This window comes from Schistocerca nitens, chromosome 5, assembly GCF_023898315.1.
Source record: "Schistocerca nitens isolate TAMUIC-IGC-003100 chromosome 5, iqSchNite1.1, whole genome shotgun sequence".
Lineage (NCBI taxonomy): Eukaryota > Metazoa > Arthropoda > Insecta > Orthoptera > Acrididae > Schistocerca > Schistocerca nitens.
Genome location: NC_064618.1, coordinates 629803296 through 629816124, shown reverse-complemented (window position 1 = coordinate 629816124; position 12829 = coordinate 629803296). Strand labels below are relative to the sequence as shown.

Here is a 12829-nt window from a genome sequence, read left to right as displayed (position 1 = left end):
GTTGTGCTGTCAGAGGTCCCTCAGTCACTACCAGCCGCGGCCTGAAGTCCTACCGATGGGGCCGGCTGTTGTGGCCGAGAGGTTCTAGGCGCTTCAGTCTGGAACCGCGCGACCGCTACGGTCACAGGTTCGAATCCTGCCTCGGGCATGGATGTGTGTGATGTCCTTAGGTTAGTTAGGTTTAAGTAGTTCTAAGTTCTAGGGGACTGATGACCTCAGATGTTAAGTCCCATAGTGCTCAGAGCCATTTGAACCTTACCGATGGTTCCCACACCATGACGCCAGGAATAACAACACTCTCCACATTGGAGAGCTGGGACCTCTGCGTAGGTCGCCGCCACACTCGCCGACGTTGGTCATCTGGGTAGGTAGCGCAGAAGCGCGATTCATTGCTGGACACAATACAACGCCATTCCCCTGCTGTCCACATTTCCCGATCACGGTACCACTCGAACTGCAGCCTTTAATGGCAGCCTGCCATGGGACAATAATTCTCTAGTCCAGTTGCTACTAGTCTCCGACCAATGGCGTGCACAGAACGTTGCAGCGTGTCCATTGCTTGTCTTCGGATGGCAGTCGCACATGTGAAGAGGTTAGGATGTGTTTGGAGCACAATATGGTTGTTCTGTCTTGTAGTGCTGAGACGTGATGGATTGGAATCGTGACGACGAACATGGCTGCACTCACGTTTCCATGCAATCCAATATCGAGCCTCTGCCACATCCGAATGGCCCATAAATGTGGGTATTGTACGGTTCGACCAGCTGGCCAGAGACCCACAAAGAGGCTCGTCTCCGACTCCGTTAGGTGCTGATAACGCAGCCTCGCAGGAGTGCACGGCATCTCCGTGTCCTTCACTATGGTCACTCGTCTGATGCTATTCACTCCGTTTTACTTGTAAGTAGGCTGTTAAGGTTTTTAAGTTGGTAACGCCACGTAGCGCTCTATATGAAAATCAGTGGCTGTGCTGTGCAGTCTGTGGCTGGTTTGCATTGTTGGAATTTTTGCTATTGTAGTGTTGGGCAGTTGCATGTGAACAGCACGTAGCGTTGCGCAGTTGGAGGTGAGCCGCCAGCAGTGGTTGATGTGGGGAGAGAGATGGCAGAATTTTGAGAGCGGACGATCTGGACGTGTGTCCATCAGAAAGAGTAAATTTGTAATACTGTGTATAATGAGTTTTGAACACTATTAAGGTAAATACGTTGTTTGTTCTCTATCAAAATCTTTCATTTGCTAACTATGCCTATCAGTAGTTAGTGCCTTCAGTAGTTAGAATCTTTTATTTAGCTGCCAGTATTGGCGCTCGCTGTACTGCAGTAGTTCGAGCAACGAAGATTTTTGTGAGGTAAGTGATTCATGAAAGGTATAGGTTATTGTTAGTCAGGGCCATTCTTTTGTAGGGATTGTTGAAAGTCAGATTGCGTTGAGCTAAAACCATTTTGTGTCAGTTTAGTGTTGATCAGAATAAGTAAAGAGAGAAATGTCTGAGTACGTTCAGTTCCGCTCAGCTGTTTGAAAATCAAATAACGTAAGAGGTTAACCAGTACAGTAATTGATAAATTTTTCTAAGGGGATGTTTCATCCTACCAGTCCTGGTAACAAAATTAAACACGAACAACACTAATGCGTTTTGGTAGTCGCTCTACCTGCCACAGAAAATTGCAGTTTGGATTCCGTAGAAATGTTGGAACACGTGAGGCAATACTGACCTTACGACTTATCTTGGAAGAAAGATTAAGAAAAGGCAAACCTACGTTTCTAGCATTTGTAGACTTAGAGAAAGCTTTTGACAATGTTGACTGGAATACTCTCTTTCAAATTCTGAAGGTGGCAGGGGTGAAATACAGGGAGCGAAAGGCTACAATTTGTACAGAAACCAGATAGCAGTTATAAGAGTCGAGGGGCATGAAAGGGAAGCAGTGGTTGGGAAAGGAGTGAGACAGGGTTGTAGCCTCTCCCCGATGTTATTCAATCTGTATATTGAGCAAGCAGTAAAGGAAACAAAAGAAAAATTCGGAGTAGGTATTAAAATTCATGGAGAAGAAGTAAAAACTTTGAGGTTTGCCGATGACATTGTAATTCTGTCAGAGACAGCAAAGGACTTGGAAGAGCAGTTGAACGGAATGGACAGTGTCTTGAAAGGAGGATATAAGATGAACATCAACAAAAGCAAAACGAGGATAATGGAATGTGGTCGAATTAAGTCGGGTGATGCTGAGGGAATTAGATTAGGAAATGAGACACTTAAAGTAGTAAAGGAGTTTTGCTATTTAGGGAGTAAAATAACCGATGATGGTCGAAGTAGAGAGGATATAAAATGTAGACTGGCAATGGCAAGGAAAGCGTTTCTCAAGAAGAGAAATTTATTAACATCGAGTATAGATTTAGGTGTCAGGAAGTCGTTTCTGAAAGTGTTTGTATGGAGTGTAGCCATGTATGGAAGTGAAACATGGACGATAACTAGTTTGGACAAGAAGAGAATAGAAGCTTTCGAAATGTGGTGCTACAGAAGAATGCTGAAGATAAGGTGGGTAGATCACGTAACTAATGAGGAGGTATTGAATAGGATTGGGGAGAAGAGAAGTTTGTGGCACAACTTGACTAGAAGAAGGGATCGGTTGGTAGGACATGTTTTGAGGCATCAAGGGATCACAAATTTAGCATTGGAGGGCAGCGTGGAGGGTAAAAATCGTAGAGGGAGACCAAGAGATGAATACACTAAGCAGATTCAGAAGGATGTAGGTTGCAGTAGGTACTGGGAGATGAAGAAGCTTGCACAGGATAGAGTAGCATGGAGAGCTGCATCAAACCAGTCTCAGGACTGAAGACCACAACAACAACAACATGCACACCGATGGACTGTATCTGCATGAAGTTACATTGCAATCCGAACGTGACTCCATGGTACTTCAGTGTCTTTATCATGAAGTGTATAATCGTTCCTAAAATGGACGATAACATAGCACTTCCGACTTCGCCTGTGGCTACGAATGAAACCGAGAAAACACACAGAACATTTGTGGATGCGTAAATATGAGGAAAAAGACAGTTTATTTTGCTCCACTCTTCGGAGCTATTAAGGAAAAGCTCGTTAAAGCAATATCAAATTACGTTCAGGACAATCGAGAAATCGTTATTTACACATGATGTAGCTTCTTAGCGAACCCTTAATATTAAAATATTCATGATCTCTACAGTGATCACTCACTGGCTCTCTACCAATTCGTTCTCGGCGTTCAAAGATAATATTGCGATGCACCAAATTCTTGGCGTGTTAATGTGACATCGTTCGAAATATTTGATATAAATTGATTATAATAATTTTAGGACGAAGACATATTTATCTGAGTGCGTGAACATAAAGACATACCTCTGCACTTTTCTATATTTTTCATTGTCTACCCATAGAAATAGGACGGGCTGTTAGATTGATCACTCACTGTGAAGTCAGAAACTTCCCAGCCAAATACCAGACCAACTGGTAGTGAGGTCGAGAAAGCCGCAGTTGGAAACACCTGGAAGGCGATTTACAACTCCGGAATTTGCCTTGTAACCAAGGGAATCCTCAAAAAACTCATTGTCAGAAGCAGGAGAAGGGTACTGTTGGTGTTGTGGTCTTCAGTCCGAACACTGCTTCGACGCATCTCATCATGTTAGTTTACTTATGCAACGCTCTTTAGTTCTGTATGTATAAACTAACTGGGCAAAAGTCAAGAGACTGGTTGTGCCGTTTAAAGATGTGCCATGTATCACACACCAGTGTTGCGGAAAACGTGTATCGAGCGGGTGTTGACACGATATCTGAGCAGTCTTTCAAGGGCAGGTGTCCGGTGAACGTGAGATCGTGTAGCGATGTAGTCGTCTTTGAGCGTTGGTTGATAATCGGCGCAAGACGCGCGGGTCATAATAGACCCGTGTAGGAGGTTACGCAAGAATTTGGATTTTCGATCTCAGCAGCGTCTAGGGCGCGTCTCCGACACGGGGACTTAAGCTTAGGAAATCAAATGATTTTGTCGATTAACTTTGCCTTCTTGAAACTTCCTGTGACATTAAAAGTTTGTGACGGATCAGGAGTCGAACCAGGACATTTGCCTTCCACCGGCAAGTGGTCTACTGACTATTTTTTCGTCATTCTTTCTATGTGTTTCTTCGTAATTTTTCTTCTTCTGTGTGGTTGTCGCCTGTGGTTGTCTCTGAAATTCCATCGAAGAGAACTTCGCTCAATTTATTTTATTACAAAGGGTGACTAGTTTTCGTGCCACAACACACTCAGCTACCGTGTCACCATCTGAGCTATCCAAGCACGACTCGCTGTTCGACTTCACAGCTGTACTTCCGCCAGTACCTCTCCTCCTACCTTCCAAAATTCACAGAAGTTCTCCTGCATATCTTGCGGGAGGTTCGAGCCCCGGTCCGGCACACAGTTTTAAATTGCCAGGAAATGGAAATCAAGGCAATTCCAATGCAGGATGAAAAATTCGTTCTGGGAACATAACAGGTCTCTACTGAGATTTTTGATAGATTTTTAAAAATTTCTAGTAAACATGAGCTCTAAAATGCATAGCTTAAGAGTTATGAGGACTTGTTCAGTGGAGGAGATGTGTTTCACAGTAGCGAAGATGAAGAAGTGCTCGTAGCTCCTCAGGTATGCATTTTATAGCCCATGTTTACTGGATATTTTTTCCTTCCTCTGGTCCACCCTACCATCTGTGGAATTTGTCTACCATACAATCTCAGCAACAATAGTACCAGTACATGTATTCCACTGTCAGTGACCGGGACTGGGTGTTTGTGTTGTCATAATCATTATTTGTGACAGTGGTTACACTGGATTGTAAAAAAACTGGAACTTTGAACGGGCTCTGATGGGCGCGCAGTTGAGCGCCCCACAAACCAATCATCATCATTATCATCACCACCGTCAGTGATATCAGAACGGTTTTCGCTTGTAACTTTCTACTCGTTCGTTTCCAGTACAGGGTCCCTTGGTCCAACCAATGTAGATCGTTGTGGCTACCAGAAGGCAAATCCGCCGGCCAGAGTGGCCAAGCGGTTCTAGGCGCTGCAGTCTGGAACCGCGCGACCGCTACGGTCGCAGGTTCGAATCCTGCCTCGGGCATGGATGTGTGTGATGTCCTTAGGTTAGTTAGGTTTAAGTAGTTCTAAGTTCTAGGGGACTGATGACCTCAGAAGTTAAGTCCCATAGTCCTCAGAGCCATTTGAACCAAGGCAAATCCAGCTCAGTTGGTGTCTTTCAAATGAAGCGTGCCATATGGGTGCAAACAGGTTCAGTTCGTTCCAGTCTGCTGTATTAGCGGGGTCGCGTAGAACTACAGCCTTGTATCACTGACGTCGATTGCCCGGCTGCGTAGACGAGGTCGTTAAGGTACGCCTGTGACTCCCGACTCGGAGGTAACCAGTTCGAATTCGAGTGCTGAAAGAATTTTCACAGCCAGTATTTGACTGGAAAGAGAAGGAAAGGTGCGTTTACACCGCGGCCAAAGATTAAATTTCAAACCTCTCCGCAGAGTCCCACTCTGGAGCCCGCTTCAGCTGACGCACTCCGTGGTTTCATGCTTCACATTATTACTCGACTACAAATGCTAAAAATGAATGAAACATAACGTAGTAACTTTTTATTGACAATATTTGACAATATAACTAGCTTCCATCAAGGGCATCGCTGTAAAATGCTAATTGTATCCATTACATTTAAAAATAGTTATCTCCGCACCAGAAGCAAGTAGAAAATTTTGTTTCTTAATTCGTGAAAAAATTCAGCAATGTCTTCCTTAAAAAGTTTATCTGAGTCATTTTTTGTTCTTTAACATTCATTAAATCGTAAAAATTATTCCATAACTTGGTGGCACATTTATCCTCGGAGAAAAGAAGCGTAAAACCGTTAGTATGGGGCCATCCACTGAGAAGGTTTAGCCAGTTATCGAGAGCGCCATTGAGATGATCTAGCCAATTACCAAGAGCACTTTTTTTCCAAAAAGTCGATATATCTCAAAAAATTATTAATATTTTTTTTAATTTTTCTAACAAGCGTTTTTTATTATTTTCTGCTGGCTATAATTACAGTAACTAGCAAGTATGGAAATGTACATGTTAACGGTGTATAGAGAACCCGATTTTTTATGTTTTTTCGATATATCTCGAAACTTAGGAAAGGCGACGATGTTTATACAAAATCAATCGGTAGATTTTATTAAGCCCTACTACTTTTTCCTTTAGCATATTTCGACTGGAGCTATATTTGTTTACTCATGAGAAAAAACCGTTTTTTGTAGCTTTGCGGAGTTTTTTGGCTGTGTTTGTAATCTTCGATCGAGATTCATGGTAAAAAAACTCAATGTAAAATTTAATTTTCTATCCGCTCATATTCTTTTTGGTTTTCAGGTAATGTTGTTGTTGTTGTTGTAGTCTTCAGTCCTGAGACTGGTTTGATGCAGCTCTCCATGCTACTCTATCCTGTGCAAGCTTCTTCATCTCCCAGTACCTACTGCAACCTACATCCTTCTGAATCTGCTTAGTGTATTCATCTCTTGGTCTTCCTCTACGATTTTTACCCTCCACGCTGCCCTCCAATGCTAAATTTGTGATCCCTTGATGCCTCAAAACATGTCCTACCAACCGATCCCTTCTTCTAGTAAAGTTGTGCCACAAACTTCTCTTCTCCCCAATCCTATTCAATACCTCCTCATTAGTTACGTGATCTACCCATCTAATCTTCAGCATTCTTCTGTAGCACCACATTTCGAAAGCTTCTATTCTCTTCTTGTCCAAACTGGTTATCGTCCATGTTTCACTTCCATACATGGCTACACTCCATACAAATACTTTCAGAAACGACTTCCTGACACTTAAATCTATACTCGATGTTAACAAATTTCTCTTCTTCAGAAACGATTTCCTTGCCATTGCCAGTCTACATTTTATATCCTCTCTACTTCGACCATCATCAGTTATTTTACTCCCTAAATAGCAAAACTCCTTTACTACTTTAAGTGTCTCACTTCCTAATCTAATCCCCTCAGCGTCACCCGATTTAATTAGACTACATTCCATTATCCTCGTTTTGCTTTTGTTGATGTTCATCTTATATCCTCCTTTCAAGACACTGTCCATTCCGTTCAACTGCTCTTCCAAATCCTTTGCTGTCTCTGACAGAATTACAATGTCATCGGCGAACTTCAAAGTTTTTACTTTTTCTCCATGGATTTTAATACCTACTCCGAATTTTTCTTTTGTTTCCTTTACTGCTTGCTCAATATACAGATTGAATAACATCGGGGAGAGGCTACAACCCTGTCTCACTCCTTTCCCAACCACTGCTTCCCTTTCATGCCCCTCGACTCTTATAACTGCCATCTGGTTTCTGTACAAATTGTAAATAGCCTTTCGCTCCCTGTATTTTACCCCTGCCACCTTCAGAATTTGAAAGAGAGTATTCCAGTTAACGTTGTCAAAAGCTTTCTCTAAGTCTACAAATGCTAGAAACGTAGGTTTGCCTTTTCTTAATCTTTCTTCTAAGTCGTAAGGTTAGTATTGCCTCACGTGTTCCAACATTTCTACGGAATCCAAACTGATCTTCCCCGAGGTCCGCTTCTACCAGTTTTTCCATTCGTCTGTAAAGAATCCGCGTTAGTATTTTGCAGCTGTGACTTATTAAACTGATAGTTCGGTAATTTTCACATCTGTCAACACCTGCTTTCTTTGGTATTGGAATTATTATATTCTTCTTGAAGTCTGTGGGTATTTCGCCTGTCTCATACATCTTGCTCACCAGATTGTAGAGTTTTGTCATGACTGGCTCTCCCAAGGCCATCAGTAGTTCTAATGGAATGTTGTCTACTCCCGGGGCCTTGTTTCGACTCAGGTCTTTCAGTGCTCTGTCAAACTCTTCACGCAGTATCTTATCTCCCATTTCATCTTCATCTACATCCTCTTCCATTTCCATAATATTGTCCTCAAGTACTTCGCCCTTGTATAAACCCTCTATATACTCCTTCCACCTTTCTGCCTTCCCTTCTTTGCTTAGAACTGGGTTGCCATCTGAGCTCTTGATATTCATACAAGTGGTTCTCTTCTCTCCTAAGGTCTCTTTAATTTTCCTGTAGGCAGTATCTATCTTACCCCTAGTGAGACAAGCCTCTACATCCTTACATTTGTCCTCTAGCCATCATGCATAGCCATTTTGCACTTTCTGTCGATCTCATTTTTGAGACGTTTGTATTCCCTTTTGCCTGCTTCATTTACTGCATTTTTATATTTTCTCCTTTCATCAATTAAGTTCAATATTTCTTCTGTTACCCAAGGATTTCTATTAGCCCTCGTCTTTTTACCTACTTGATCCTCTGCTGCCTTCACTACTTCATCCCTCAGAGCTACCCATTCTTCTTCTACTGTATTTCTTTCCCCCATTCCTGTCAATTGTTCCCTTATGCTCTCCCTGAAACTCTCTACAACCTCTGGTTCTTTCAGTTTATCCAGGTCCCATCTCCTTAAATTCCCACCTTTTTGCAGTTTCTTCAGTTTCAATCTGCAGTTCATAACCAATAGATTGTGGTCAGAATCCACATCTGCCCCTGGAAATGTCTTACAATTTAAAACCTGGTTCCTAAATCTCTGTCTTACCATTATATAATCTATCTGATACCTTTTAGTATCTCCAGGATTCTTCCAGGTATACAACCTTCTTTTATGATTCTTGAACCAAGTGTTAGCTATGATTAAGTTATGCTCTGTGCAAAATTCTACAAGGCGGCTTCCTCTTTCATTTCTTCCCCCCAATCCATATTCACCTACTATGTTTCCTTCTCTCCCTTTTCCTACTGACGAATTCCAGTCACCCATGACTATTAAATTTTCATCTCCCTTCACTACCTGAATAATTTCTTTTATCTCGTCATACATTTCATCAATTTCTTCATCATCTGCAGAGCTAGTTGGCATATAAACTTGTACTACTGTAGTAGGCATGGGCTTTGTGTCTATCTTGGCCACAATAATGCGTTCACTATGCTGTTTGTAGTAGCTAACCCGCACTCCTATTTTTTTATTCATTATTAAACCTACTCCTGCATTACCCCTATTTGATTTTGTATTTATAACCCTGTAATCACCTGACCAAAAGTCTTGTTCCTCCTGCCACCGAACTTCACTAATTCCCACTATATCTAACTTTAACCTATCCATTTCCCTTTTTAAATTTTCTAACCTACCTGCCCGATTAAGGGATCTGACATTCCACGCTCCGATCCGTAGAATGCCAGTTTTCTTTCTCCTGATAACGACGTCCTCCTGAGTAGTCCCCGCCCGGAGATCCGAATGGGGGACTATTTTACCTCCGGAATATTTTACCCAAGAGGACGCCATCATCATTTAATCATACAGTAAAGCTGCATGTCCTCGGGAAAAATTACGGCTGTAGTTTCCCCTTGCTTTCAGCCGTTCGCAGTACCAGCACAGCAAGGCCGTTTTGGTTAATGTTACAAGGCCAGATCAGTCAATCATCCAGACTGTTGCCCCTGCAACTACTGAAAAGGCTGCTGCCCCTCTTCAGGAACCACATGTTTGTCTGGCCTCTCAACAGATACCCCTCCGTTGTGGTAGCACCTACGGTACGGCCATCTGTATCGCTGAGGCACGCAAGCCTCCCCACCAACGGCAAGGTCCATGGTTCATGGGGGAATACTTTTGGCAAATTTAATATTAGGCCGTCATTTCTGCACTGTGCCAGCGGCCTTGCCGCAGTGGTAACACCTGTTCCCGTCAGATCACCGAAGTTAAGCGCTGTCGAGCTGGGCTAGCACTTGGATGGGTGACCATGTGGTCTGCCGAGCGCTGTTGGCAAGCGGGGTGCACTCAGCCTTTGTGAGGCAACCTGAGGAGCTACTTGATTGAGAAGTAGCGGTTCCGGTCTCGCAAACTGACATACGGTCGGGAGAACGGTGTGCTGACCACACGCCCCTCCGTATACGCATCAAGTGACGCCTGTAGACTGAGGATGACACGGCGGCCGGTCAGTACCGTTGGGCCTTCACAGACTGGTGACTATGCTGTATCTTATACCCCTCACAGGCTGCCTGCTGCTGTCGGTGGCTGCCAGCGAGGACGGCCCGTGCAAGCGGTGCCCGGCTTACAGCTACCCAGTCTGTGGGAGGATGCCCGGCAGCGGCAACTCCACCAGCACCAGCGCCTTCAGGAGCCGCTGCGAGATGGACCGCTTCAACTGCATCAACAAGACAGGTAGGCCGCCTGTAACGATAGTTACAAATCTACACCGCCTACACAAATAATTTTTCCTTTTATTATTTCGTTTTATTCGTAACTCCTACTAAACCACTGGTTCGATTTCAACTTTCCTACGAAAGTAATGTAGTGTCTCAACCGTACATGTATCGAATTTATTACGAAAGTAGTAGATTGAGACGTGGAACACACGCCCAAGATACTTTAACTTAACAAAGACAAGGCAATAATTACCAATCAGACACAAACTCTGGCTTGTAATTTCCTACAGATTTTATTTAGCAATTGCATGACAACAGTAACTGCTGTTACCTCAGAATAATATACATAATTGCCCAAGAATCTGAAACATTACTGAGAAGACAAAATGTCAACGGACATCAAAGCCCACCCAAAACAGTGGATAATTTTAAACCCCATTTACATAAATCTTAAGAACCATACAAGCAATAAATGCTTTCGTGAGAAAAACTTCCACAGAAGCAGGACATCTTTCAAGATATAACAGCAGAAACAACTCAATTTCTCTTTCTGAATAAGATATTAAAAACCCAGTACAATGGACAAGTAATGGCACATCAGAGGTGCGCGGAAACTACATCTCAGATCTAGCCTGAATGAAAGCTGAAAGGAACGGTGAAGAAGGAAAGACGGACGCCTCGGCGTCACCAGGAACAAAAAATACTCAACGTAAATTCGGCGAAGAACTGGATGGAGTCTACAGGGTGATCAAAAAGTCAGTATAAATTTGAAAACTGAATAAATCACGGAATAATGTCGATAGAGAGGTACAAATTGACACACATGCTTGGAATCACATGGGGTTTTATTAGAACCAAAAAAATACAAAAGTTCAAAAAATGTCCGACAGATGGCGCTTCATATGATCAGAATAGCAATAATTAGCATAACAAAGTAAGACACAGCAAAGATGATGTTCTTTACAGGAAATGCTCAATATGTCCACCATCATTCCTCAACAATTGCTGTAGTCGAGGAATAATGTTGTGAACAGCACTGTAAAGCATGTCCGGAGTTATGGTGAGGCATTGGCGTCGGATGTTGTCTTTCAGCATCCCTAGAAATGTCGGTCGATCACGATACACTTGCGACTTGACGTAACCCCAAAGCCAATAATCGCAGGGACTGAGGTCTGGGGACCTGGGAGGCCAAGCATGACGAAAGTGGCGGCTGAGCACACGATCATCACCAAACGAAGCGCGCAAGAGATCTTTCACGCCAGCATCTCGTGGTCGTGCGGTAGCGTTCTCGCTTCCCACGCCCGGGTTCCCGGGTTCGATTCCCGGCGGGGTCCGGGATTTTCTCTGCCTCGTGATGGCTGGGTGTTGTGTGCTGTCCTTAGGTTAGTTAGGTTTAAGTAGTTCTAAGTTCTAGGGGACTGATGACCATAGATGTTAAGTCCCATAGTGCTCAGAGCCATTTGAACCATTTTTAGATCTTTCACGCGTCTAGCAATACTTTGCTTTTTTTTTTTTGTTCTAATAAAACCCCATGTCATTCCAAGCATGTGTGTCAATTTTTACCTCTATATGTACATTACTCCGTGGTTTATTAAGTTTTCAAATTTATACTGACTTTTTGATCTCCCGGTACTTATAAACACAGCAACCGCGCTATCGGTTACAATTCAAACTGGCCGCCGCCACGGCATCGTCCCCCAGTTAGACGACCAGCTACAACGGACGACGCGCATCGCTAATTATACCATGAAACAACAACATAAAACGACACAACTGGGCAGTATCCAGAGTAACACAGTCCTTAAAACATTAGAAAAATTTCAAAACAGGAATTCGGCCACAACAGACCGACAAGCCATTCACGTTCAGAATCAACCACTTTAAATATCTGCACTACCTTGTCATTAATAATATCTGCAGATAGGCTTATTACTGCCAGAGCAGGAAGTGACAGTATACTCAAATATGTAAGAATCTGGTCATAGTGCTAAATCACGCACTCTTAACTCATAGCCCGCATCTCGTGGTCGTGCGGTAGCGTTCTCGCTTCCCACGCCCGGGTTCCCGGGTTCGAATCCCGGCGGGGTCTGGGATTTTCTCTGCCTCGTGATGGCTGGGTGTTGTGTGATGTCCTTAGGTTAGTTAGGTTTAAGTAGTTCTAAGTTCTAGGGGACTGATGACCATAGATGTTAAGTCCCATAGTGCTCAGAGCCATTTGAACCAATCTTAACTCATAACCCCAGAGCCGATTAATTATGGTTCAAATGGCTCTGAGCACTATGGGACTTAACATCTGAGGTCATCAGTCCCCTGGAACTTAGAACTACGTAAACTTAACTAACCTAAGGTCATAACACACATCCATGCCCGAAGCAGGATTCGAACCTGCGACCGTAGCAGTCGCGCGGTTCCAGACTGAAGCGCCTAGAACCGCTCGGCCACAACGGCCGGCGATTAATTATATTATATATATTTCATAAACACACACTGAATAGTTACAATACGACAGGACTCTAGCACATAATAAATTTTTCATCAAATGGTTCAAATGGCTCTGAGCACTATGCGACTTAACTTCTGAGGTCATCAGT

The 12829-nt window shown here is 43.3% G+C and overlaps 1 pseudogene; it reads left to right on the top strand.

Annotated features, from left to right (window-relative positions):
• Positions 1–9740: 9740 nt before the first annotated feature.
• On the top strand, positions 9741–9858 carry LOC126261361 (5S ribosomal RNA; annotated as a pseudogene).
• The last annotated feature ends 2971 nt before the right edge of the window (positions 9859–12829 follow it).